The 27,592-nt window shown below is 41.5% G+C and overlaps 1 protein-coding gene across 3 annotated transcripts in view; it reads right to left on the reverse strand.

The window, feature by feature from the left end:
• NEDD4L (NEDD4 like E3 ubiquitin protein ligase) overlaps positions 1-27,592 on the reverse strand; it is a 229,020-nt gene that overhangs the window by 133,735 nt on the left and 67,693 nt on the right. For all 3 annotated transcript variants that reach the window (XM_065889716.1, XM_065889715.1, XM_065889717.1), the window contains exons 2-4: positions 12,338-12,419; positions 9,556-9,594; positions 7,032-7,085 (exon numbers count right to left, since the gene is read on the reverse strand). The gene's annotated coding sequence lies outside the window, so the exon portion shown is untranslated. The remainder of the gene's footprint in view (positions 1-7,031; positions 7,086-9,555; positions 9,595-12,337; positions 12,420-27,592) is intronic.

A 27,592-nucleotide genomic window follows, 5' to 3' on the forward strand; every position in this document is an offset into this window, starting at 1 on the left:
GCCCTTCTGTACAAAGCAGCAGATATTTGAAACGTCAGAAAAGCTTGGTGGCAGCCAGACTGTAGACGCCCAAGTGAATGTTTTCCCTCAAGATAAATAAGGCTGTGGCAGCTGCTGTCTACACTTACCACCCCTGCCCATATGAAACACGTACAAAGTGTTGAATGGAACAGACGGTTTTGTTATGAGACAAGTTTTGTTTTTGCTTCTTGAAGAAACAAGTTTTCTCTTAAAAGAAAACCAGCTTCCTACCAACCATTTACAAATTTCTGTAAGTGTACAAAAATACAAATATGAAAATAAAAACTACTGTGCACAAATGGAACTTACTTTCCAAGAAAAGCTCCTTATTCTATAACTTGCATTTCCAAATTTGAAGAAATTTATTTTCCACTCTAATAGCCCTTGCAAGTTAGAATGGTCCTTGCATGTAAATTGGTATGTTCTATTTGTTTTTTAATCTCATGAGAAACTTCAAGCCAAATGAGACTGGAATTATATAAATGCGTTTGTCCTCAACATCTAACTGCAAAACGATTTAAATTCTGATAACTGAACAGTTGTCAAAACTTTAGGAAATGCATTTCGTCAATCTTCATGTGGTAGGTGGTCCAAATTCAGCATGGAACTGTGCTGCCCATTGAAGCCTACACCTGTTGTGATGGTACTTTCTTGAGTTGAAGGATAGAAGCTATTATCAAAATTTTATTGAAATTTGTACCACTGTATAAAAACGGTATTGGTTCAGCCCAAGACAATGTGCTCAGATATTTCCTAATAGAAGGGCTAGAGATGATAAAAGGGTTTATAGAAGGGAAAAGAAGAAGGAACAGTTATATAACACCAAGAAAAATATAATATTTGCATTTAGCTCCTGATTACGCTTTCAAAATGGTGAAAAACAATGATGGAGCAGTGATAAAACTTACTCAAGTGGCGCACAATATTTCTCAACACAAAAGGCGATATGATTCCACAGTCATACTCAGTCATCCACTTTGGAAAGTCACCATTCACAACTGAAACCCAAACAAAAAGTCTCCTAGACATTTCATTGTTGTATCCTCAAAACCAGCAATCACAGGAAATTCAAAGAAAAAAATCCAATTCAAAATATAAGGAGCTTGTCCTTTTAAAAAAAAGCACTCGATGGCTAGTGACTACTAGTAAAAGAAAGCTAACTGATGAAACTTTTCATCCCACGACAAACGACGAAAGCTGCAGTCATCATTTGCCGTGGTGGAGTTAGCAGCTGTCTTTCTGTGCTCCATTTCACTGAAAGGGAGACAGCAAGAACACAGGAGCAATAAAGGCCAAAATCTGTTGCAGGGCGTCTGTTTCCACAGCTGGAGACAGGGCACTTACTATTCTATATACAGCAGTCCAGCTTAGACACTCAAGTGGGCCGTGTTAAATTGCAGGGCTGTGCAATCTGACCATTAACAAGTCCCCAATCAGTTTCGCCTTGCCTTGGCCCATAAGCCAATCTGCTTCAAAAACACATTTCCTCCTGTCCCACGAGTGTGACTATGCTTGTTCAGTATTACTTAATGGGACAAAAAACCAAAGACAATACATTATATAACAAGGGCTGGCCCTCTACAGCTAAAGGCCATTAGGAAGAACTGGTCCAACTTGACATAACACTCAATTATTAAGAAACTAGACAAGTTTAGCGTGAGATTCTCTCACCTTCATTAGAACTGATTATTTTTTAAAGGCGTGTGTTGTCACAGGCTGTATCTGCAAGCAGTTTTTAAATGCATTTCCAACGTCAACACGTTGGGGCACTGCAGATTAACTTAAAAGTAATACATTTAAAAAATTCTTTTATTCAGAAGGGATGAAAGGGGGGGGGAAGGGGTTGTCTGGATTTTTCAAAACAGTTATTTGACTTTGAGGATATTTGCTAAAACGCTAATTAGTTTCATGGACCTCCACCAAAGGCTGGACCACAAATCATGGTCCCAGAAGCCGGCCAAACATTAAGTTACACTGACCCGAAACAGGGAAACTCCCAGGAGGGAGGAGGATGGAGTTTATTTTAATTACACTGGAGAATAAGCTTGCTGGGCTTGAATCAGTCCCTACCGACCGGCCGGCACACGGAAACGCGCGCTCACTTACCGAGGCGCAGGCTCCCGTGGAACCAGGGCTGGCAGTGTTATTCTCCTCGGGACTCAGAGGGGCTTCCTCTGGCCCCCGAGTCACAAGAATTCTGAAATGCTGTTGCCCCGCATTTTGATCTTGCCTGATCTTAAACGTGCAGCCCTGACCCTGTGGTGTCCTTTCCACGGAGTTGGTCCTGTGGATTTCGGGAGCCACCCTGCGGCCCCGAGGTGGCGTCTCCGGGTGGCCGCGCTCTTCCGTGGGGCTCCCATGCTCGGCCCGGGGCTGCGTGGGGTACGAAGTGCTCCTCTCCAGACGAATGCGGGGATACCTCACCAACCTGTCCCCCTTGGTGCCAGTGAACCCGAAGTTGAAGTCACCGGCCAGCCCTGGCGCGCCGGCTTGCGGCTGCTGCAACTGGAAGACAAAGCACCGCTTCCCGGAACTTCCAGAAGCATCTGGAACATGCTGCAGGGACCAGCGCCTGGGCTCCGGCGCCGATAGGCCGCTCTGGCCGTCGGCCCCGAAGGGCGTCAGCCTCACCTGTCGCACGTCTGCACTGGAGGCGCGGTGCTGGATGCGGAGCCCACTGCCGCCCTCCCAGCCCCTGACGGCCAAGGGCTCGGCCTCCTTGAGGCCGTCGGGGGCTACAGGGCCCGGCACTTGGCGGCCACACATACCATTGACCTGCGGGCCCAGAGCCCTTGCCGCTCTGGGAGGGGAGCTCTCGGAACTCTCGGGCTCCGGGGGCTCCGGACAGCCGCCCCGAGGCACCGAGCCCGCGTCGCCGTCCGGGGCCTCGGGCGGCCCGCACCCGTCAGGGGCCCCGTCGGCCGCCTTGCGCTGCAGCGAGATCTGCACAGATGAGCTCCGGGTGGGCCGCGCGTCGAAGGGGCTCAGGAGCTGTGGGATGAACATGGACGTGCTGCGCTTGAGCGCGCCCATGCCTCCCTGCAGGCCGCCTCCGCCGTCCTCTGCTCCATTCGGGGTGAAGGGGTGAGGGCCGCTCCGCCGCGGGAGCGTGTGGAATGCCATGAAAAAGTCGTCTTCTCTCTCCTGGTCTAGAATCTCTGATTCGGGGGCTGTGTTGCTGCGACCTGAGCCAAAATGAAACCGAAGCCGATGGGCCATGGTGCCCAGAGGGCCAGGGAGGGAGAGGACGAGCGTCAACAAGAAGCCTGGTGCTGCCAGAAGTCAAAAACCAAAGTCACAAACTCCAAGAAAAAGTGTCCCATCTGCCAAACCGTTAGCACTGCAGCACCAAGAGCGACAGATAGCAGAAATAACCCAAGTGGCAAGCGGCATTCCAGGCATGATTGGATAAGAGCAAAAAGCTCTCATCCACACTGTGACAGAGGGTAGGATGGCCAGAACCACATGACTGCGGTCTCCCCCTCCAATGCCAGCTTGTGGACTTAGTGGAGTTTTCCCCCCTCTCGCTCTCAATTTTTTTTTTTTTTTTAAACAGCAAGAGCCTGAAACAGCACCTTCCCAGCTGCTGCTTTTCCATCAGACAGGAGTGGCCCCAGCAGGGAGCTCTCACAGCTGACTAAGGCAGCAAACACACTCCAAGCCATGCTGCTATAAATCTAACCGCACGGTGCTCACCGGACAGTTCTTTCCGAACCAAGCAAGGCACCGCGACTCTCTCTAACCAATGTGAGAGAAACCTGGCATCCAACACAGAAGCACACGCAGTATATCCGCCCACTTCCCCACCACCTTACCCACTGAACCAGATAATGACAAGTAAAAATGCCATGGCCGCTGGAAGACTCTTTCACGAGCAATCGGATGTTATGCTCCCCTGTTATTTATGATGTCACCACACTACCATGATGGAATGCAAACTCATAAAATGTACTATAAATACGATTACACACCCCACAGGATGAGTGTCCCTTTAACACGAAATAATTAGACCATGATCTACAAGTAACAAAATAGCTAAATGGAGGGGGGTACAACTTACAACACTGCCAGTTAAGGTCTGCCTCTGGCTACTACAGCATTTTTCATTTAAAAGATTGGGGGGGAGACGCAATCTCATACATAATATGATTCTCAGACATGGCGGTACCAGAGGAAAGGAGCTCAGCTGGAGAAAACATTCTCTCCCCTATGCCAGACAGGAAAAAAAACAACCACCCTTGTGCCACCACTGCACCCCCCCCCCCCGAAAAAAAGGGGAAGGAAAGTTGAAGAAGGGTGGGCATGTGGAATAAATTAACTTAAATACCATGCAGAAGAAAGGCTGCCTGGAGCTGACTGTTTTCCGGTAAGAAGTCAGTATTATCACCCCAGTTGGGATACAAACATAGAATCTTGCTGTTTTTGAAGGACCAAAAAGGACCTAAGCAATAAAAGTGAAAGTCCACGTTCAAAAAGCTGTCATCGGATTTGTAGCTAACTTGGAATATATTCTGTGTGTTTTAAACATACTCTTTTCCATGATCCAGAAACATCAGTTATTTAACAAAGAGGTTTATTTAGGAGGGAGTAAAAAATAGGGGGCGGGGGGTGGAATACCAAGCTGCAAAGAGTGACAAAAAGTTTATTTTAAAATCCGCAAAGCATGACTGTGTCAACAGCTCTGGAGTCCAGGGTGTGGAGCATTAACCTGTGTTTACATACATCCAAATCTGTTTTCTAAAGGCATGTGTTTTAAATGCCAAAAATGATCTCTATGAGAGAAGTGGAAGCCAGTTTGTTTAATGCGAAAACCGCCTAGCACCACTACAGTCAACTACGGTCACGGATAGTCTTAGCTGGGTTAATAGCCAACAAAGAAGAAACCACTGCCAGCAGCATTCGCTTCATAGTAACAACACTGCAGATGGCCTGGGGCAAAGCTAGGTACATAAAACACCACTTTTCAGATAAAGTTTATATTCAAATGGGATTTCTTAGAGCTCTGCATTCATTCAAAGCCCTCTTGGGCTTGGAAGTATAGTTTAGGGCTCATGGCAAGGTCATCTCAACAACACTCATTCTTTTAGATATTGGAAAACAAAATTTTTACAGTGAATTTCCTTTAATATCAGAAAAATAATGAGTTAAAGCCCATATGACAAGAGGCAATTCTTCCTCAAAGTTGACCATTTCTTCACCTTGAAGTGTTATTATGCTCAATAAATGAGAGAGTAAGGATTAGTCTTGTGGCTGCATCTATGTCTCCAGGGACTTACTGTTACTCTGCTGAACATTGCTGAATTCAGTGTTTGCTGGATGAAAGATGGAGTGCTAAGAACTGCACCCTCAATCAGAATTTCTTATTCAATTTAACAAGAAAATAACTGCATACACAAAGCAAAAGTGATTTTAGCTACTCAGTACTACTAAGTATCACCTAAGGTACAAAATGTCCAGTTCAATGCAACCACCGAGAATCCATATATTTTAATAGAAAAGCTATCAGGATGGTGGGCCAGCATCTATTGGCTTTCTAATTTGGAGAGTAACACAAGGCATAGGAGATCAAATATACCCCCAAGTTCCCTAAGGGTTGAAGGCCTGGCTATTCACCACCACTGGCCTGAGACTTAGGAGACCAGCAGTTACATAATTACATAAGGGCTCTAGACCTCAGTTCTCTTTCTTCATTTGCAAGGACAGAGAATTAAATGAGTTAACATTATAAGGTTCCTCCAGACCAAATATTCTATTAAACTCAAGCTATTCAAAAACTTGTAAGTTTCAGTTGAATTCTGCAGAAAGAAGGGTCCATAAGAACATTTCTTTTAAGCAAATAATATACGGTTGGACCCACCGTATCTGCGGGTTCCACACTCATGGATTCAACCAACTCGAATCAAAAATATTCAGGGGAAAAAAATTCCAGCAAGTTCCAAAAAGCAAAACTTGAATTTGCCTCATACAGGCAACTATTTACATAGCATTTACATTGTATTGCGTATTGTAAGTAATCTAGAGATAAATTTCAAGTATACAGGAGAATGTGTTTAGGTTACATGCAAATATTTCGCCATTTTATATTAAAGACTTCAGCATCCTTGGATTTTGGTATCTGCAGGGGTCCTGGAACCAATCCCCCCATGGATACTGAGGGACGACTGTACATAAGTTTCAGGGAAAGCAAATTTGAGTACAACTGACTCCACTGAGTTATAATACCACTTCTGAGAGTACCTTAAAACATTATACATATCATAATAATATTCATTTTCATAGTTGGAACACTTGGCTCATAGGTATTTGATGTATACATTCTAGGGAGTTAAATCTGGCAAAGTGCTTTAAGCCAGATTTGCTTCTGAAACTCCATTTCTAAAATGAAATGTAAGTTGTATCAGTTACATACATACACATATGTATACCTACTTACCTATCAATCTATATAAAATGCATGTACCAGTTTTATGCCTCAGGCATATTTCTGGTTCTTTGAAGTTACTATCTATGAATTTCCCTCGAGAAAGTACCACTTTTAAAAAACAGCTTAATTTTACCTCCTAAATATAGATTCACTTTTTGCTATATACTGTTAATTAGATTTTTGTTTTCCCAGAGAGATTCATTATTGAACATGTCACAGTCACATGGTCTGGCTTATACATAAAAACCATGAAAGGTTCATTTACGTGAGTAATGGTGGCGACAGATTTGCCTATCGTTTGCATCCCCAGAAGAAGAGCATAAATACATGGTTTGATAAATCACCAGTGTGACTTTCACAAATATTAACTACGATACAAACATACACATACACAAATTAATTGTCCTACTCATATAAAAATGTTTGAATTATGAACATTAAATTAGTAATGGGACAAAAATGGTCTTATTGAGGGACATGTATACTGGCAGAAGTACAACATAAATACAGGTTTTTAAAAGATGCTGCTCTAAAAATTCAGGTTTTGAAAAAATGAAGCAAAAATTAAAAATTGGGACCCACTTACCAGTCTGTTTTCATCAAATACTTCAAACAAGAGTCTGTGATTAGATGGGTTTACCTATGAGGGACAGAAATAATATTTTTTAAATGGGCAGAAATAATTCAAGGAATGAAATAAGAGACTGAAAGAATAAAATGCTTTATAACACACCCAAATCAACAATATAAACAATTAACTTGCTCTTTCATCAACTAAATCAAGTTTTCTATTATTGATTTCTATTATTATTCTATGCCTAATATTTAGACATATCAGAAGAATAAAACGCTTAATTTTAAGCTGCTTTTCTAACATAAGAAAGGATAATTCTAAGTAGTTTTTAACAGTTGCTAAATCTCCCCTAAAAAGGCATCCTCGTGCCTGTACACCAAAGGCTACACCCTCGCAAAGGTCTACGCCTGAGGAAATTTCTTAGGTCTAATAATAAAAGCAATGATTAAAAAATAATGAAGAAAATAGTAAAAAGTGGCCCTTTACCATTGTACGAGTACTTTTTAGGCACTATCTCCTTTATTAAATATCAAAACCACATGATCTCGTTTATTCTCAAAGCAGCCCTATGATGTATAACTGTCACCCCAATTTTACAAATGAGGAGCTGAGCCCAGCAGGGGAAAGTAACTTGCCCAGGAGCTGGTTATGCAGGGCAACCAGGAGCCCCACCAGGTCTGGCCTGTGAGTCTCCAGAGCCCATGGTTCGAGCCATTAGAGAGACAAAGAAATAAAAGATGGCCCCTCTTCCAGCAACTGTGGGGTCAATGTCAGAGCTACTGGGCTTTCGATGTCTTTTTGCTTCTTTCTGTCTCTTTACCCAAACCTCACTGAAATAGCAGAAATCATCCTTCGGACTCAAGTATTCAATATCATTTAGTTAAGGACCAACCATGTGTGGGACATGGTGGGAAGTGTTCTCATTTCTATCATTGTATGTAAATCCTGGAAAACAACCTTACCAAGTGAGGATTCCTCTCTCCTAGTGAGAGACAAGGAGCCTGTGGGGAGTGTGAGTCCTTGGGGCGGGGGGGCTATCTCCAGGGTTGGAAAGGATGTAAGTGGTAGGACCCAGGTCCACCATCACTAAGTAGAGAGAGGGAGAAGGGAATGAAATAACATTTGATGGTACAGAGAACACGACTTGTGCTTCTGACCCCTTGGCTTGCTCTTAGCCTAGTGATGGAGCAGGCAGGTGGGCAGGGGGCTTAGTGTCTGTTTGAAAGCTCAGTGAAGGGTTGTACTGCTGACCAGTGCATCCACAGGCTGTTGCAGAAGCTGGCATACAGTAAGCACTCAATAAAGATTTGTGCAATGAATACAACAAAAATGTTTTTTTTAATGACCCCCCCCAAAAAATAGAGTTTACATATATTTAGAGCTTATATAAGTTGAAAAAAACCTTGGATGTACTAAAATTTACAGAAATGCGGCCAAGGTGTTAAACTGAAAGAAGTCTAAGTAATTTGGAGTATTACAAGTGGAAAGCTGTATCTGAGAGTTAGCTACGGGCCAATAATATCTATCTGCCCCCATTACTTTTTCAGCCCTTCATGAAGTAATTTAAAATACATCTGGTAGAGGCTACACATAGGATCTCACCAAGTATTAAAATATCCATGCCATATTTTAGCTCTGAACATAATAGAAAACAGATGTCGTATATAGCGATCTAAGTTCGGAGCACATAAGATACCATTGTGATTGAAAGGAAGAAATCAGGACCAATTATAACAAGTCTAATGGTAATATTGTTCTTTGGGAAGCTACACGAATCAGAAGATCTTATTTAGAGCATTTCTGGAAGTAGAGTAGTTTTTAATATCACAACTATACAGATGATAAAAATTAATTCATCCTGAAGAGGAAAAAACCCTCTTTTCCATTAAATACTTGAGCAGCTTAATATTTTCAAAATTTCAGTACAAAAAAAAAACAACTGCAAAAATTCACTGAATAGTAGTCTCCATTAATTCACAGAATTCAGTCTTTCTACACATAGCTCTTCTAGATATTAAATATAAAAGGTTGAGGAAATCTACCTAATTTGGTGATATTTAAACTCCAGAAGTAGTTTTATATTACACACAAACTCACACTGAATCTCTGAATTGTAAAAATTTTCTTTCCTAATTGGAACACGACTGGCAACCTTTAGGCTTCTTTTTAATCATGTTGCTTCTACTGGGTTCGTGTCTCATAGAAATAAATAAGCTCTTGTTTTAATTATATTTTACCTTATTTTTTTTTTTAAAGAAAAACTTGCATAGAAAAGCTAAAATATGGTATTTGGATGACTTTCTTTTTGTTTCCCTCAAACATCCCAAAATGAAACAAGTCCAGATTTTGTTACCACTAGTCACAGTCTTTGAAAATTTGGGGCACATTAGGAAGCTACCCAACCATTTCTCCTCTTAAAAGGAATTTCATAATAAAAATTTAACAGATGTCACTCAATGTGAGTCTGTTGTGATAATATATCAATCTAGTTATCAATGACAATTATTATCCGCCCCCCAAAAAAAGAAAAACTTACTCTAAAATAAAATTCTTCATTCCACTTTGGGTTCAGGGTCTGGAAGAAAAATCATCTTGTAATTTATTTTACAGTCTTTTGAAACATTAACAGTTACTAGTACAATGCAGTCCACACAGTTGCTTAAACTTTTTCTTCCCCCCCCCACTAAAAACACAGCTAAGAGATTTTCAAAATGGCAACAGAGGAAGCATTTAGTCAATTATCTGAGACTATTCTATCAATCAAACTAGATGGGGATGGGATGTATTTATGAAACAGATGATTCACAGGTAAGAAACCATAAATTTCATGCTATCAACCAGAAGGAATAACGTCAGGGACCTAACAAAGAGCCATCATCATGAAAACAAAGATATTCTTCAAGAAATTAACACTGATATGATTATTCTATCAAGAAGGAAATGAACTTTGCTTATTTCCCTCAACCTGCTACAAATCTGTCTTGGAGAGCAAAGAAGCAGGTGGCAGGAGGGTGACAGTGTTCACTATTTATACAAAAACTGAAATCTGAAGACTATTTTATAAAGAACAATATTGATGATCAGATTATATAACATGAAAAAACTCTGCCAGTTATAAACCAAAAGTGAACTCTTTTCCCCCAAATACCCAGGTTTAAAAAAACTCATCTACCTATCCTCCAATCCTCCTCTCTACCCATCCACACCCATCCATCCATCCATCTCCACATCAATCTATATAAATATACATCTCACAAGGACATGGAAAGATACTTTTGTCCTCAGCTTGGATAAAAGATGGACCACCAAACAGCCTTTGAAACTAAGATGAAACATACTATGGGAGAATACATTTACACATGTGTTTGTGCATTTGGACATGCATCACACTCTGAAATAAACACGTCTCTCAAAAATTCTATGTAAAAATTTGAGACTGAAAAATCACCACCTCACCAAGGACTACAGATATTTTAAACTTAGAATGCTATTTGTCTTTATCAATCTTTTTCCTTTAAAACCTAGTGCAGGAAGCAGCAGCAAAATAAAAGCAACACAAAGCACCATAAAAAAATAAACTGAATTTGTAAAACACTGAACTGGCATTACAGAAAAAAAAAATCAGCAATTTCCCCACCCACAACTCAACGGGGCGTTTAACCCTAAATAAAGGGGTTTCACACTTCTAGCTGTGAATCGAGCCGGGGATGGTAACGAGTGAGAGGGCTGGGGGGAGGACGGCGGAGAGGTGGGAGCAGGCCCAGGTCCGCCATGGGCTGCAGCCGGTCCGGAGCCCAGCTTCATGGAAATGCAGAGGGGGAGAGGCAAAGGACAGGTGAGGGAAGGAAACAGACAGGTGAGACCACAACACGCATGAAGGACCAGGCACCCGGCCACGAGGAGAGGACGATGAAAACAGTTCTTAAACCCCGGGCGCAGCACAGAAATACTAACCAGGAGGCTGGCTGCCGAACGAGGCAGACAGCGCAGCCCCGGCTACGGAGCGACACCCTCTACCGTGGAGCGGAGGGAGGAGGACCTCCCCTCGGAAGGAAACACATTTCAGTATCCCCGATCGCCGGCTGTGGTGGCTTTGGTGGCTTTGGTTCTCTGCTCCCTCCGTGTCTGGCAGGCAATCAGGTCCCCGACTGCCTTCCCTGCAAGGCGGGCCTCCCGCCCCGCTGGAAACTCAACCAGCGGCAGCGCCCAACAGGGAACAATGGCCTCCGTCCTTCACAGGAATCCTCCCCACTCATCAAAATACCGGCTCCCGTTCGCTAAACTGATTTTCAGTGCCAGTCGGAATGCCAGGTGGAAGACACGCTAGACTGCTGTGTCTTCCTTACAGAAAATGACCTGGCCGCAGACCCCTGGCGTCGTCTGCACGATGGCAGGAGAATTACCATTTTTTAAAAGCCATCACGCTCTCCAGGAACTGCTTATCACATAGAGTGTTGAAACTGTTTACCCCGCAAAGGTGGGGAGGGAAAGATAATAGGAATCTATAAGTAATACTGAAGCACAGATAAGAACAGTACTTCTGATAGAAAACATGCATCTTCAATAAATCCTCCAAATATGGAGTAAATATGTTTTAATATATTTTATAGATAGATATACAGAAACATGGAGATAGATGAATTAAGATGTAATTATGGATATAAATCTATGTTCTAATATATTTTATAGATGTATATAAAAACATGGAGATAGATGAGTTAAGAGATAATATGGATATATGCTTTAGTATATTTTATAGATGTATATAAAAATATGGAGACAGATGAATTAAGGTATAATTATGGAAACAAATCTTTAATGAAATCATAGGTGTAAAATTTAGAAAAGTGAAACATACACACAAAATGTGTAGTTTTATTGTTAATATTTTTTATTTGTTTTTGTGTAGCTAAGCAAGTATTTTGCTTCCTTTGGTAATACCTGTTTTAAGTTAAACCATTCCCTTTGTGACTACCAAATCCATAAGCCACTCCATTTCATTAAATGTATTTTAAATTGCTTTAACTTTCTTTTCGTAAACTAACAAGCCAACAAGAACAAGTCCTTGTTTTGCTTTATTCTTTGCAGGGAAAAAAAAATTCTACTTGTAATCATGCATATTTTAATACTGTTTTTATAGTCATTTAACTAAAAGCCAAAACCGGTATCTTGGGTTAACACTGAAAAGTCTGAATTGAATTTATAGAATTAATGCAAATACGGCCATCTTAAAATATAAACTTCTACAGAGCTCAAAGACATAACTTAATGAGATTTAATTATGACTTAAAAGATGTTTAATTAAGGATGGACCTTACCTTTTTAATTGTTTTTGTCTGTACCAAAGCAAGTTCTCTATTCTCATCTGCTACGTACAATGAAAGTTTCACATATGGATCACTGTAAGAAAAAATAGGATTATACTTTTCATTTTAAAAATACAAAAAGGAAAGTAGCCATAACCTAACTGAAAACGCAAAAATATCACTTAATGACCAGCTTGTATAAATTTCACAAACTAAGCAGTAACATTTTTAACATGCTTATAACTAGGTAAATATACTGAGGAAAGTTTCTATCACCTAGAACCATGGATGTTTATTTAAAAGCAAAACCAACATCAAACTCGTATTCTAATTTAAAAGATCATCTTCTCTACTCTTAATGCAAAAGAATTAATCTCCCATAGTATTTTTTCTAAGCACAATCAGATTCTGAAAAGATTACAAGAAAAATTATTAAAAGGCATATAAAATTTGTTCAGACTAGTAAAATCTAGCTAGAAAATTTAGTTTGCATCTTATTTATATTCTGATTTCTATTACGTTGGTAAAAATTACTTTTCTTTCAGTAGAGGTAAAACAGGCATTGTTCATCTAAGTCAACATATATCATCTTACACATTAAAACAAAAACATACACACAAAAAATTAAAGCCCAGTAAGTCAACAGAGTTGCCCAAAGTTACAGATTTTAGTAAAGTCTTGATTAAATTTCAGGTTTCCTGACTACAAGTTCCAGAGTTCCTATCATTTCCTTGGGAAACTGAAAACTTTTAGCCAGAAGTATATTGAAAGGATTACTTAATGTGAATTATCTACGAAGAGCTTGGTAAGTCCACTCCTCACACGTTCCGGAGTTGCTAACACTGGGAGAGCTCAAATCTAGTTAAACTATAAGAATTTGGGATCCAGGTTCTTCTGTTTTACACTTGAGATCCTTAAAGTCATAGGAAGGGCCTTCGTGTATTCAATCCCCAAATTTTCACTCATCTAATTACCGATAGTGGATGATTTATTTCTATCCAATTTGAGAGTTATCCTTTAGTAGTTATACATACCACAACTATTAACCCTTATTTTGCAACTTCCAGGGTATTTCTAAAGATTATACAGAGTACCATAAAATGCTTAAGACTATATTTGTGTTTATTAGATAGCTCAATAAATATGCCGTGAAATCCCTTAAGGAAAGAGAATGGTGTGATAAAATGAAAAGTTTAGTACTAACAGGACTATACTTGATATCCAAAAAACAGAAATCAAAAGTCAGTGAAAAATACTGTTGGTGTCTATGTGTAGTATTTATTACCCATAAGATGCATCTCAGTAGAAGTTATACCCCCCCATCTCCTTAAACAAACACACAAAAAAACAATAGAATTTTCTCAGTTATATTCTGAGTAAATATTTTTATTTTTAACATTCTGGTTTAGAAGAAGGTATTAGTCAACCCTCTGTCACTTAACCATAAACCACAGATTCTGTTTCACTAAAGAACATCTAACCAGATGCACCTACTTCTCCTTATCTGGAGATCACCCTCAGCCTCAGAATAAAGATGAACCAAGAACCAGAACCTAATCTAGGTCTAAAGACCCTAAGAACGCCTTCCTAATCAGAGCCATGGTCTGGGTGATGGACCAGGAGTATAATTCTAGGTCAGTGGTTCTCAGATTTGAGCATATCACAACTGCCTGGGGGCGGGAGCAGTTAAAACACAGATTGCTGGGCCCCAGCCCCAAATACCCGCAAAGGATCTAGTAGGTCTGGGGTAGGACCATAGAATTTGCATCTCAAATAAACGCCCAGTGATGCTGGTGCTCTTGAGTCAGGAATCACACTCTGAGAACCACTGTTCTACATGGTATTTGAAAAGAGTATTTTCTAGTTATAGAAACCCATTTTCTATTTCCAGCCACCAAGCTATTGCTAAAAAGAGCTCACGGCCTGATATCTGTTATCTCAATAGGCTCCCAGTATGCAATGGAGGTGATTGCACGCTCGTACACACACACACACACATACACACACATCACAGAGAAGACAAAAAACTCTGCTGACTGCCATCTCTTCTTTTCATGCCCCCTGGCTGTCACGATTGCTGCCTGTTATATAACTGCAATAAAGAGCTAGGCACTCACTTTAATGAACATCCACATTCTTCCTCTAATCATTTACTGACCTCAGTTTATATCCCCTGAATAGTTCACAATGAGTGACACATACAGTTGGGGTTTGAGGGTGGGGTCTCTGAGGACATTGTCCCCCAGCTGTGACAAGGAAGGCATGTCTGGGCCTGTCTTGAGTGTTCATCCAGGCAGAAGTAGGTACTACGGTGACGATGTGAAAGATTGACCAGGAAACTTCCTGGAAGAGAATTCAAGGTGAACAGAGAACCAAAGGCCAAGGGTGGGAGCTGGTGAAAGGACAGTAGGAGCAAGTTCACGGGAAGGGAGCACAGGGCTTGGGATGGGCTGGTGAAAGGATGGTAGGCTGTAAGTTCAAGAGTGGTGGGGCTGGAGTGGGGAGGGGAGCCAGCTGTCCAGATCCATCTCCCTTTCCAACAGTACAGCAGTACCACTCCAATCAACAAATGTTTACAGAGCACCGACTACACTCCCAGGAGTGGGCAACAAAAAGGATTAAACAAAAAAGGATCAGGGGCTTCCCTGGTGGCGCAGTGGTTGAGAGTCCGCCTGCCAATGCAGGGGACACGGGTTCGTGCCCCGGTCCGGGAAGGTCCCACACGCTGGGCCCATGAGCCATGGCCGCTGAGCCTGCGTGTCCGGAGCCTGTGCCGGGAGGGGCCGCAACAGTGAGAGGCCCGTGTACCGCAAAAACAAGCAAACAAACAAACAAGTGGTTGGACTAAATTAGTGGTTTTCAAACTGCTGACTCGACAGAGCCTTACTTAGTTCTGCGTAACTATCTCAGGATAACTACAGGCTACCTTTTCTACCTTAATCTGTTTTATATATGGGTTGTTCATGTTAGAATATTTTTGGACAGGGCTCTATAGCTTAAAAAAATGAAGTTTAAAGCCAGTAGACTGGATGATTCCTTTTGGTTAGGATATTCTGAATCTCAGAATAATTCAAACTCACTTCTCTTCATTCGTAATAACAATAGCCCAGCCCATCCTAAGTAAATACGGATTGGCTTCCTAAAGATATGGCAGGAAGAGGGAATAACACCCTATCCTCTCCACCAGGGAATGAAGGGTGAAGCCCACAGTTGTATGAGAACCCCCCCACCTTGATCATCACTGGGCTGGTATTTTCTTATACACATTACCAGCTTTAACCAACTTACCTATGAGGTATCAAGAACATATCACCTGAGCAATAACTGAAACAAAAGGCAGGCAGGTGTGCATGTGTGTCAGGGGGAGGGGCAAGGCTGAGGGACAGCAAGCCTCATCACCAGCTTCTTTTCAAAAGCTTGCTTGTTGTTCTAACCCCTGACGGCCTTCATCTGAGTGTGATGCTCCGCAGAAGTGGTGGGAGGAAGAATTCAGTTCCCAGAGACTTTTTCACACTGACTTGAGCTGTCTGATAGAGGCAGCAGCTCTGGAAGAAGCTTCTGCCCTCTGAAGCTCTACTTCTCAGATCTCACACTCTCCACACCTTTACGACGAAAGGCCGGCCAAATCCTGAGGTCAATGGTAGGTTATGTTCAAGACTTACCTCCCCCCAGCTAGACCACCAGAAGGTTTAGGAAAGACACATAAAAAGCTCATCAGGGGCTTCTATTATGGGGAGTAGACACAGGGTACAGCTATAGGGGCAGAGGTTCCGGTTTTCATGTTACTCCCTGTACACTGAAGATTTTTGTTGCTGTTATTAACCAGTAATACATAATACTTTTATTATTTAAAAAAAAACCAGGAGGGCCATGGAGGGAAGTAGGCAAGAAGACCATCTATCTCCTCAGCTGGTACTTCTTCATTTGGTGCCCTTGACCATCTCCACTGGAGTCTCAAATCTCAACTTCACCAACTCTCTAAGTGACCTTCAGTCACTTAACCGCTCTTAACTTAACCACTCTTAACTTCAGGTGGTTCATGAATGAAACGGGAATAATTCCTAACTCAGAGCATCACTGTGAGGACCAGAGAATATTATGTATTAATATTAGTAGTCACTTCAGCACCAAACACACAGTATGAGAATGACAGCTGTTGTAACTGAAGTCTGTTTTTTCCTCTCTTTCGAGACTTTTGAGGTTCTCTGTTGCTCCTTCCAAGCCCCCTAACTTCTGCTGTGATTGCTGATCTAATCTGACACTGATTACCTTATAGTATAAATTGGGTGCCGGCCAACCACAGCACACTAAGTGTCCCATGCTCCCTCATTATTCACGCTGCGTGGAAGCCCCATGGGGATCTGGGTGGAGATGATCAAACTGGTAGTATTATTTACAACCGAACTCAACAGGAGTCACTCTTGGCAACCAGTTACTGCCCTAGTGGCTGGTGTTCAGTGCAACTCATTAACATTACTCTCTAGGAAGCTCAACGCTTTGTGGATTAGAAGAGAAATGCTGTTTTCCAAACCTTTTGTTTTCTCTGCATAGTGAAGCTATTTGGGTACTACATTCTTTCTTTTCAGCCTTTATAAGGAGACAAACTGATGTTAGGATTCAAATAACATCCTAGTATTAACTGAGTACCTATATTCCAGGCAAGGACACAGGCATCGGAAATAAAACGACACTGTCCCGGCCCCATTCGAATGGGGCACAGAAGCAAAGCGATGATTGTGACACACTGTGCAGAGTACCCTGGCACACAACACTTCTAAGAGAAAGACTGCAGAACTACGGGACTGCGCTGATCTTAACCTGGCTTCAAGAATTCAGAGATGGGTCTCATTCTACCTTCGTCACCATTAAGCGAAAACAGTACAGACAAGGTCATTTCTTGGGAAGAGGTGGAAATAAGATTTTCTGGGCTTCCCTGTTGCTCAACCTCCCGGGACACACTGAACAAGGGCAGTTAGTCCTGATGTGTCATTAATAGGGTGACCCCCTCCATCGGAGTCACCCAGGTGTTCCATGACAAACAACTACGTGGAGAGGCTAGTCCTTTCGCACTGATCACTCATTTTCATCAGACTAGTCTTTGATGAGATTGGTGTACTATTTTCAAGGAGGCAGGGCAGTGAAGGGGGAGGCAGAGAGGCAGGTGGAGGGCAGAGTTGCCTCCACAGGCAAAGTGTTCAAGGGGGATTACGTTCAGACTGCGGCCAGGCTGGAATGGCACTGCCTCGTCTACCAGCTGTAAACCTGTCTTTCCAAGAGACTTGGATGTTATGAGAACAGTGAGAACGGTCTTCCTTTTTCAACCGTGCCTCCTGAGGGAGTACTCCGCCATCACCTGAGGGAGTACTCCGCCATCACCTGAAGGAGTACTCCGCCATCACCTGAAGGAGTACTCCGCCATCACCTGAGGGAGTACTCCGCCATCACCTGAGGGAGTACTCCGCCATCACCTGAGGGAGTACTCCGCCATCACCTGAGGGAGTACTCCGCCATCACCTGAGGGAGTACTCCGCCATCACCTGAAGGAGTACTCCGCCATCACCTGAGGGAGTACTCCGCCATCACCTGAGGGAGTACTCCGCCATCACCTGAGGGAGTACTCTGCCATCACCTGAGGGAGTACTCCGCCATCACCTGAGGGAGTACTCCGCCATCACCTGAGGGAGTACTCCGCCATCACCTGAGGGAGTACTCCGCCATCACCTGAGGGAGTACTCCGCCATCACCTGAGGGAGTACTCCGCCATCACCTGAAGGAGTACTCCGCCATCACCTGAAGGAGTACTCCGCCATCACCTGAAGGAGTACTCCGCCATCACCTGAAGGAAGCAGTCATTCTTTCCTATAAAATGAAGCTGCTTAATGTGCTGCTGGGACAGTCTGTGAAAGGATTGTGTCTTTGTTCCCTGTGAGCAAAACGCAGAGGTCCAATGTAGCATATCACACAACACTATAGGGGAAATTTTATTTTCACTACCCCATGTATGACACACTAAACCTTAGCCAACCCAGAGAAAATTTCATTGGAAAACCTGTTTTGCTGAAGGTTTCCTCATACCTTTCCACTTTTACTATCATAGTTAGTGTTACATAAATTACTGGTATCTGTAATAAAGAAATAATGCAAAACACTTACAAAGCAATAAGAAAAAAAATTACCTGGAAAGTGTGAGAGAATAAAACACATGAATGTATGTGATAACATCAAAACTGAAGTTCTCATCTAACAGGTGGTCCCAGATGCGAAAATAGCTAACACTTTCTAAAGAGAGGCAGACGTTTTAATACCCTACTACCGCAAAGAAATTATCACAAGTGTTTCTGGAAAGCAGTATGACAGGAGGTATCAAAACATTCAAAGAATTGATGCCTTTGATTCAACAAATCTATTTGTAAGGATTAATCCCAAAGAAATAATCAGAGATGCGGGCAAATATTTATCTGCAAAAGATACTCATTACAGCATCATATATAAGAAAATACTGGAAACAACTTTCCAGTCCAAGAGAGAAGTGATTAAATTATGGTATAATCAGGCGCTAGAATATTATAAACCATTAAAGCATCTTTTCAAAGAATATTATTAATATTATTTTATTAATTATATTATTATTTCTCCCAATATTATTAATTGGGAGAAAATATTCATAGTATAACATTAAGGAATAAGCATGATCTAAACATGTGACTAATTCTATATAGTCACTTTTTTTGTTGTTGTTAGTCAATAATGCTATTGTTAATAATATTGTAAATATTGTTATAATTATATTATAATAATAATATTAATATATATAATAATAATAATAATATAACAATAATATTGTTATAATAATATTGTAAATAATGTGATTTACGTGGGTAGCACTTAAAATCTGTTATGCTTTCATGGTTCCACACTAAGCATATATATATACAACATATATATATATAACATATATCTATATAAAACATATATATGTAACATATATATATATATACACGCACGAAAGCCACTGACACATAGCTAAAGTTAATAGTTGTTCTCTCTAGATTACAACTTTATGAATTAGGTTTATTTTCTTCTTTGTGGTTTTTATTTTTTTCTAACTTTTCTACTGTGAGCAAGTACTACTTTTATAAGTACAAAAATTATGAAAATAACTATAGTTACACATACGCTACAACTATAACATACTCTTCAGTGAGCCATGGAACCCTGTAATTTCATGGCTAGCCTAAAACCTTAATAACAAACACAAAAGAGCTTCAGATGTTTTTTCTACCCAGAAAATTGCCTTAAATGGGTGACTACGGAAGATATTTGAAAGAAATATGCACATATATTCTAGCCCTTGACATTTACCGAAAGGCATGAATTACACTTTGAAATACATCACTTGTCACCAACACTGACAATGAGTTGCTCATAAATATGTATGACCTTTCAACAAATGCAAGAAAGCAATGGGTCTACTACAGACAGAGGCATTTTTACCTTTGTCCAAAGGTAAAGAGGCATTAAAACTTTATAGCTTAGGTGGAGGCATAACCCTCCCAGACTTCAAAGCTCCAGTAATCAAAACAGCATGGTACTGGCACAAAAACAGACATGTGGATCAGTGGAACAGAGTAGAGAGCCCAGAAATAAACCCACACACCTACGGTAAATTAATCTTTGTCAAAGGAGGAAAGAATATACAATGGGGAAAAGACAGTCTCTTCAGCAAGTAGTATTGGGAAAGCTGGACAACCGCATGTAAATCAATGACGTTAGAACACACCCTCACACCATACACAAAAATAAACTGAAAATGGCTCGAAGACTTAAATATAAGACATGACACCATAAAACTCCTAGAAGAGAACATAGGCAAAACATTCTCTGACATAAATTGTAGCAATGCTTTCTCAGGTCGGTCTCCCAAGGCAACAGAAATAAAAATAAATAAATAAACAAATGGGACCTAATCAAACTTACAAGCTTTTGCACAGCAAAGGAAACTGTAAACAAAACGACAGTCTACGGACTGGGAGAAAATGTTTGCAAATGATGAGACCGACAAGGGCTTAATTTCCAAAATATACAAACAGGTCGTACAATTCAATAATAAAAAAACAAACAACCCAATCAAAAAATGAAAAGGCCTCAATAGACACTTCTCCAAAGAAGACATACAGATGACCAATAGGCACATGAAAAGCTGCTCAACACTGCTAATCATTAGAGAAATGCAAATCAAAACTACAATGAGGTATCACCTCACACCGGTCAGAATGGCCATCATTAAGAAGTCTACAAGTAACAAATGCTGAAGAGGGTGTAGAGAAAAGGCAACCCTCCTACACTGTTGGTGGGAATGTAAATTGGTACAGCCACCATGGAAAACAGTATGGAGGTTCCTTAAAAAACTAAAAACAGAGTTTGTATATGATCCTGCAATCCCACTCCTGGGCATATATCCGGAGAAAACTGTAATTCGAAAAGATACATGCACCCCAATGTTCACAGCAGCACTATTTACAATAGCCAAGACATGGAAACAACCTAAATGTCCATCAACAGATGACTGGACAAAGAAGATGTAGTACATATATACAATGGAATATTACTCACCATAAAGAGTGAAATAATGCCATCTGCAGCAACATGGATGCACCCAGAGGTTATCATACTAAGTGAAGTAAGTCAGAGAAAGACAAATACCACATGCTATCACTTATATGTGGAATCTGAAATATGACACAAACGAACTTATTTACAAAACAGAAACGGGCGCAGAAAGCAAACTTACGGCTACCAAAAAGGAAAGGGGGTGGGGGAGGGACAAATTAGGAGTCTGCAATTAGCAGATGCCAACTATTATATATAGAATGGACAAACAACAAGGCCCTACTGTACGGCACAGGGAACTATGTTCAATATCCTGTGATAAATCATAATGGAAAAGAATATGGGAAAGAATGTATATATAACTGAATCACCCTGCTGTACACCAGAAACTGACACAACATTGTGTATCAACTATACATCCACTCAAAAACCCCAACAACTTTACAGCTTCGGCACATTCTGTGAAGCTGCTGAAAATATACTTTTGGATATTTCAGGAATGACTTGGCTGTTTGGAGCAGCTTGTGGTTTGCCCCTATCCCAGCACCTTTGCAGTCACCCAAGTCTTAAAATGGCTAGTCAGGACCAACTCTCTCCTTGTCCTCTGCCATCCGCAACCAGTCACTCGGGGGTCCCAACCCTGGGTCCTAGAGACCCTTTGGAGTCGGGGGGTGGGAACACTGCATTGGGCATCTGTTTATCTCTGACACATAAATACACAGTTCTGTTTATATCGATGTAGATATGCAGTAGCCCATGAAAATATTTAAGCCAGAAGAGTTTGTTTTTAAAACAATTCGAATTAAAACCAATGTTTTCTTATCTTCTGCTAGGATAAATATCATTCAGTCACTAATAGGCAAAGGTCCACCTACAAATTACTAAAACGTTCACACAGCTGTCAAAGGAAGTGATAGCTGTGACATGCCTTTGTCTCCAGCATTTTCTATCACGTGTTTTTCCTGTATACATGCAATCAGCAGAGATTAAGAAACCACTTTTCTTTTATGCTAGTAATAGTTTAATAGAGGGACTTGCCCAGCGGTCCAGTGGTTAAGACTCCATGCTCCCAATGCAGGGGGCACGGGTTCAATCCCTGGTCAGGGAACTAAGATCCCACATGCCGCCCAGCGCGGCCTGAAAAAAAAAAAAATTAAAAAAAAAAAAGAGAGATAGCAACTCACAAAGCCATAAGGAAACAGGGAAACCAAAAACTGCTCCCTTATCAGAAACTGTTCGGTAATTAATTCCTCCAATAGGGTGTCCACCATGTGCAAAGGACTGTGGTGGACACCAAGGGGGGGAGGTCAAAAAAGTGGGGGGCAGGGGGATAGAGGTAAACAGATGCTGCCCTCAAAGAGGCTGTCTACCCCTGCTCCAGAGAAACCAAAGTCAGACAAGAGTGAATGCATATAATATGCAGATGTCGCCTTTATGAAAGTTGGCTATATACATATATTAAGAACTCAAAAAAGTCATAAATTTTTATGTTTATTAGATGATCTGAAATGCAGGGACCATCTTATGAACAGAAATAATAACTTCCATATCATTTATTAAGCACTTTCTGAGTTCACAGCATTGTGCGTGGTGCCTTATGTATACACCATCTCTGATCTTCAGAATAACCCTGGTAAGCAGGATGTTAGTAATCCCCATTTCATGGATAAAGAAAAGATAATATCCTAGTACATACGTGCACATGAAATGCTATGGAGCCATTAAGATGGTATTGATGAGGAACTTGATGTAGTTGCCTACAAAGAAAGTTGTTTACAAAGAAAGTTTAAAATTTTTAAAAAGTTTAAAAATTTAAAAAAGTTTAAAAATTTTTAAATTTTTAATTAAACTATATTAGAATTAAACTGTAAAGGCATATACACCTACTGCATTATAAATATACCAAGCTATAAACTAGTGTTTATTACCGCATTTATGAGACCATGAGTGATTTTTTTCTTCCTTTCATTTCTCTCTATATTCCAAATGATAGAGATGGTCACTATTTAGGCTGGAACACTGAGACCGCAAGGTGACATAGGTAGTCCCTATGGCCAGCCTCTCTGCCCCTCCCCACCAGGGAAGTCTCACTGGAAATGGTCCCAAATGGCAACAACCAGAAAATTCAAGTTAAACATACCAGACTTGTGCTGATAAAGTACAGTGGGATAAACGTTATAAATTTACCATCAATTTCTAATTGAACCACCACCTTCCTTTTCAAGTAACAAGGTCAAGACATCTCAAAGAGCCTTTAAAGAAAGGTATATAAACACACTCAGTGGAGTAAAAAGGAATGCTCTTTCTTAGTATCCCTGTTAGTATCCTGTTGGTGAAATATGCTTCATCACCACTGGAATAGTGTCTATTTGTGGGACCCCTGCCAGTGAAGTGATGTTTAATTACCATGTCCCCACTCAGCAATTCAAATCATGCACTTGTAAGAGAAATTACCAATTTTCCAAATTGATTAGACAAGACTGCACGAAAGCGTATCTTCTGAAAATACAGTTCAGAAACACATCACAGCACGTGCACATACTCAAACCACATGCACACAGACAGGTGTTATTCAACAACCTGAGAGTGTTTACAAAGCTTAGAGGGTTTTACTGCCTGATGTAGGTGGAATACCCAAAAGTAATCCATGATGAGATGCTTTAAATGTGGATTTCTCTGATTAGAAATGGTACAAGAAAGGTAAAACTACTTTGCATGACTCCTCATGTAGTATAGTAGTCCTGTCTCTTAATATGCAATAAACATTATGGACATTATGGAAATCTTCAGCCAAATGAGACCATTATAGCAAATACTATAATTACATACGTCATTCATTTCAAATTGCTGTAGGATAGTTCAGAGGGAGGTACTTCTATTTATTTTTTTTTTTTAAGATTTATTTATTAGTTCTCTATTTTTATTCTGGCTGCATCAGGTCTTAGGTGTGGCACACGGGATCTTCGTTGAGGCATGCGGGATCTTTAGTTGCGGTGCGCGGGCTCTTTGTTGCGCCACGCGGGCTTCTCTCCAGTCGTGGCGCGCAGGCTCCAGCGCGCATGGGCTCTGTAGTTTGCTGTACACAGGCTCTCCAGTTGAGGTGTATGAGCGCAGTAGCTGTGGCGCACAGGCTTAGTTGCCCCGCGGCATGTGGGATCTTAGTTCCCTGACCAGGGATCGAACCCACGTCCCCTGAATCATAAGGCGGATTCTTTACCACTGGACCACCAGGGAAGTCCATCAGAGGTACTTTTACTCACTTTCTTCAACCTTTACTCGAGTAGTCATGTTTGTTACCTTCCGAGGACTAGTCCAGCATAAAGTAGTAGGATCCGAACCCATAGGATCCCTACTTTAAGCACTCAGGATAACTAAAACCGCAGGAGTATATACAGGTACTCACACCAAGACTATGTAGAGCTCAAGTTCACTTTATATAAACTTTAAATAGTCCTTAAAAGCTCTGGCTGAACAAAAATCTGTATAATGAATCATTTCTGCATTACCTCCCACCACAGCCCCACAGACATGGTTTCACGAACAGAGATTTTATCTGTAAAACAAGTGTTTTTAAATACACGCACATACATACACACAAACACACAAGTCCTACTATTGTTAGTTAAAAGAGCATTTGGTCTTTGTCAATACATTTACCTGTGTGCATTTAATTCATTAAGAAAAGGTCCCAGAAGACTGTCCAATGGGAAATATATCCACAGGACAATATAGAATCAGTATAATATATGCACACTTTCAAATTTACCACACAACTAAATTCTTATTTCATTATCAGCTTTTACTGATCTTAATTATTTAACTGGAATAATTAATATAACCTCAAAGCTGTAAGTTTTCAAACAAAGACCAAGTTATGCCTAATATACTTGTATATTCATTTACCAAATGCTCCACAGACTTACTGTAATTCTTGCCTAGAGAAGGGTTATCAGCTGGAAAATATTTATGCAAATTGTTTAGCACAAAGGGTAATAAACTTCTACAACGCTACATAAGTAAAACCGACAGGAATTCCAAGAGGTAGGTCAGGCAGGAGCTCTACAGATGAGGCAAATGTGTTAATAACAGATGCAGAAATGGCTATCAAGGAAGAGTTCACTGTACATGGCTCTCCCATATCACCATCAGAAAGGAGAGCCACACCCTCTGCCAATATTTTCCTCCAGGTCCCACCCTGGCAAAAGAATCCTGGGCTGGCTAACAACAGGTTTGAATCTTAGGAGTCCTATGGATCTGAAATGACTGTTGGACCTAAATGCTAAATCTTCCCTAAAGACGTTCTTTGAAAACCACAGAGCCCAGTTCTACTGTTTACGTAATATGTACTCTATCCTCTAGCAGAAAGAGAAAGGACATGTGCTCAATCTATTAACTATCCAGGCCAGAGAAGGCAATCTACGTGGGGCACAGGCAAAGTCACCACATCAGAAGTCTTGTGTCACAGAGACTACGAATCCTACGACAAATTATGAGGTTGAATAGATTTATCATTGGAACTTTTTTTTCCATTGAAGTACAGTTGATTTACCATGTTCTGTTAGTTTCTGGTGTACAGCAAAGTGATTCAGTTATATATACATATAATAGTTTGCGACTGTTAATCCCCAACTCCCAATCCTTCCCCCCTCCTTGGTAACCACAAATCTGTATCATGGAAACATTCGAATATTCCCCATCAGCGCCCCTCCCCCTTCTTAAAACAGGCTACTGCTCACCTTTTCCCAAATACCTGTTGAGGGCTTCATTCTTACGTTCACTTGGCAGGACCTACACTCTGATGGTGTTTGCTCACAGTAATGATTAACTAGAACAATTCAGAACACCTCCATACACCCTCCCCGTTGTACGTGCACTAAGACAAGGATTCTGCTGCAGTGCAGACGTGTGGATTCCAGCACACGGCATCACCACGGTGGCTGGACTGCCTGCAGAAGGCCTGCAGACGTAAGGAATTCCCGTGCAGAGGTTCTCTCGCTGTGGCAGGCATCAGAATCACCTGGAGGGCTAGTTAAAACACAGATTGCTGGGCCCACCCCCAGAGCTTTTGATTCAGATCCGAGGTAGAACCTGATAATCTGCATTTCTAACAATGTGCTCATTTGGGCACCCCACTTTGGGAACCACTGAGACTCTGTCTTTTCATCTTTCTTTCTCCAGGATCCAGGAGAATGAGCTCATTCAACTCAGTACTTGTCTCCACTATCCAGGCCATCACTCCTGAGAGGATGGGAGGAGGGTGCAGACAGCTCCTATCTACTGGATGCCCAAGACTCTGCCTCTCTGGGTGGGCTTTCTCTGACCGCTTGACACTGCCCACATTTACTGGGGTCATAGAAAGGGCAACTTACAAGGCCTACCTGTATTTACAATTTACAATCAGCACCACTTTGTTTATTAGTTCAATGCGGTGCGGTGGGGCAGCTGAGTAAAGGCAAGTCAGTTCTTGTCTATGTTTTAAAAACACTGTCTTGTAATAAGAGGACAGTTGCAAGTACCCTGTAATTATAAGAGCCTATCAGGAACTCAGTTCTGAAGGAAATAAGGCAAGGGGACAAATTCTGAGATGTGATTATCTCATCCGTCTCTCTTTCCTGACATGAGTCTGGTGGGCACTGATACCCACTCATCTATTTCCCTCATAGTTAGAGAAGTCTAGCCAATTCAAACTTCTTGTGAAGATACCTTTGTAACTGCTCAATTATATTTCTTTCTTTCTTTTTTTTTTTCTTTAATAAACTAGCTCCCTCCACTCCCCCAATTTATAAAGTCGGTAGCCTAAAAAAACAGGTACGCAGACACATTATCACACTGAAATCACCAAGTACAGGAACAGACTTCCAAAGTCATCACTCTAACACTGAAGCCCATTCCTCGGCTCATCTCACCTGTGTTCTTAGGGTGGAAAAGAAGCAACGCTGCTCAAGCAGAGGAACTTTGACCTTGATGCCAAAGTGGAATCAACACCGAGCTGTGTGGAACCAGAAAAGAGGGCAAATTCTAAGGCACAGAACTACTCAGGGAATTCAGCCTTTATTAACTAAACAGGGAGAAAAAGATGCTTTTAATTAACTGTGGAAGAGCGGTGGGTGTCCAGGGCACAGCCTGCGTTCGACGTCTACTGTCACTGCGTGCTCTGGGTGCGAGGACTGAAGGCGGGCGCAGGTTCGGAGGTTCTCAGGGGCCCTCAACAGCAGCGATGGACACTGCTGAGACCTGCAGGGCTGGCGCTCAGGAACAAAGGTCTCCAAGAAGGAGCTGCCATGCAGATAAGTAAACAACAACTATGCTGAGAACAGCCTTATAGGACCAATACTCCTGGGTATACAGGGCAAGTGGTGGAGAGAAGAGGAATCCAAGGACAGCCCAGGAGACAGGTCAACAGCTCCTATGCACACCAATAGCGACCTCTCTACCTAAGTGTTTACTACGTGCCAAGCACTGTCTTAAAGACTTTCTGCACAATCCTTCCTTTAACGCAGGTAGGAACCTTCTAGACTTCTCAGGGATGGGAGTGATGGTAGTGCCAAAGGTACCCAGTCCAGTTTTTTTTTTTTTTTTTCTGCGGTACACGGGCCTCTCACTGTTGTGGCCTCTCCCGTTGCGGAGCACAGGCTCCGGACGCGCAGGCCCAGCGGC

This window comes from Phocoena phocoena, chromosome 13 (assembly GCF_963924675.1).
Source record: "Phocoena phocoena chromosome 13, mPhoPho1.1, whole genome shotgun sequence".
In the NCBI taxonomy this organism is placed as follows: Eukaryota; Metazoa; Chordata; class Mammalia; order Artiodactyla; family Phocoenidae; genus Phocoena; species Phocoena phocoena.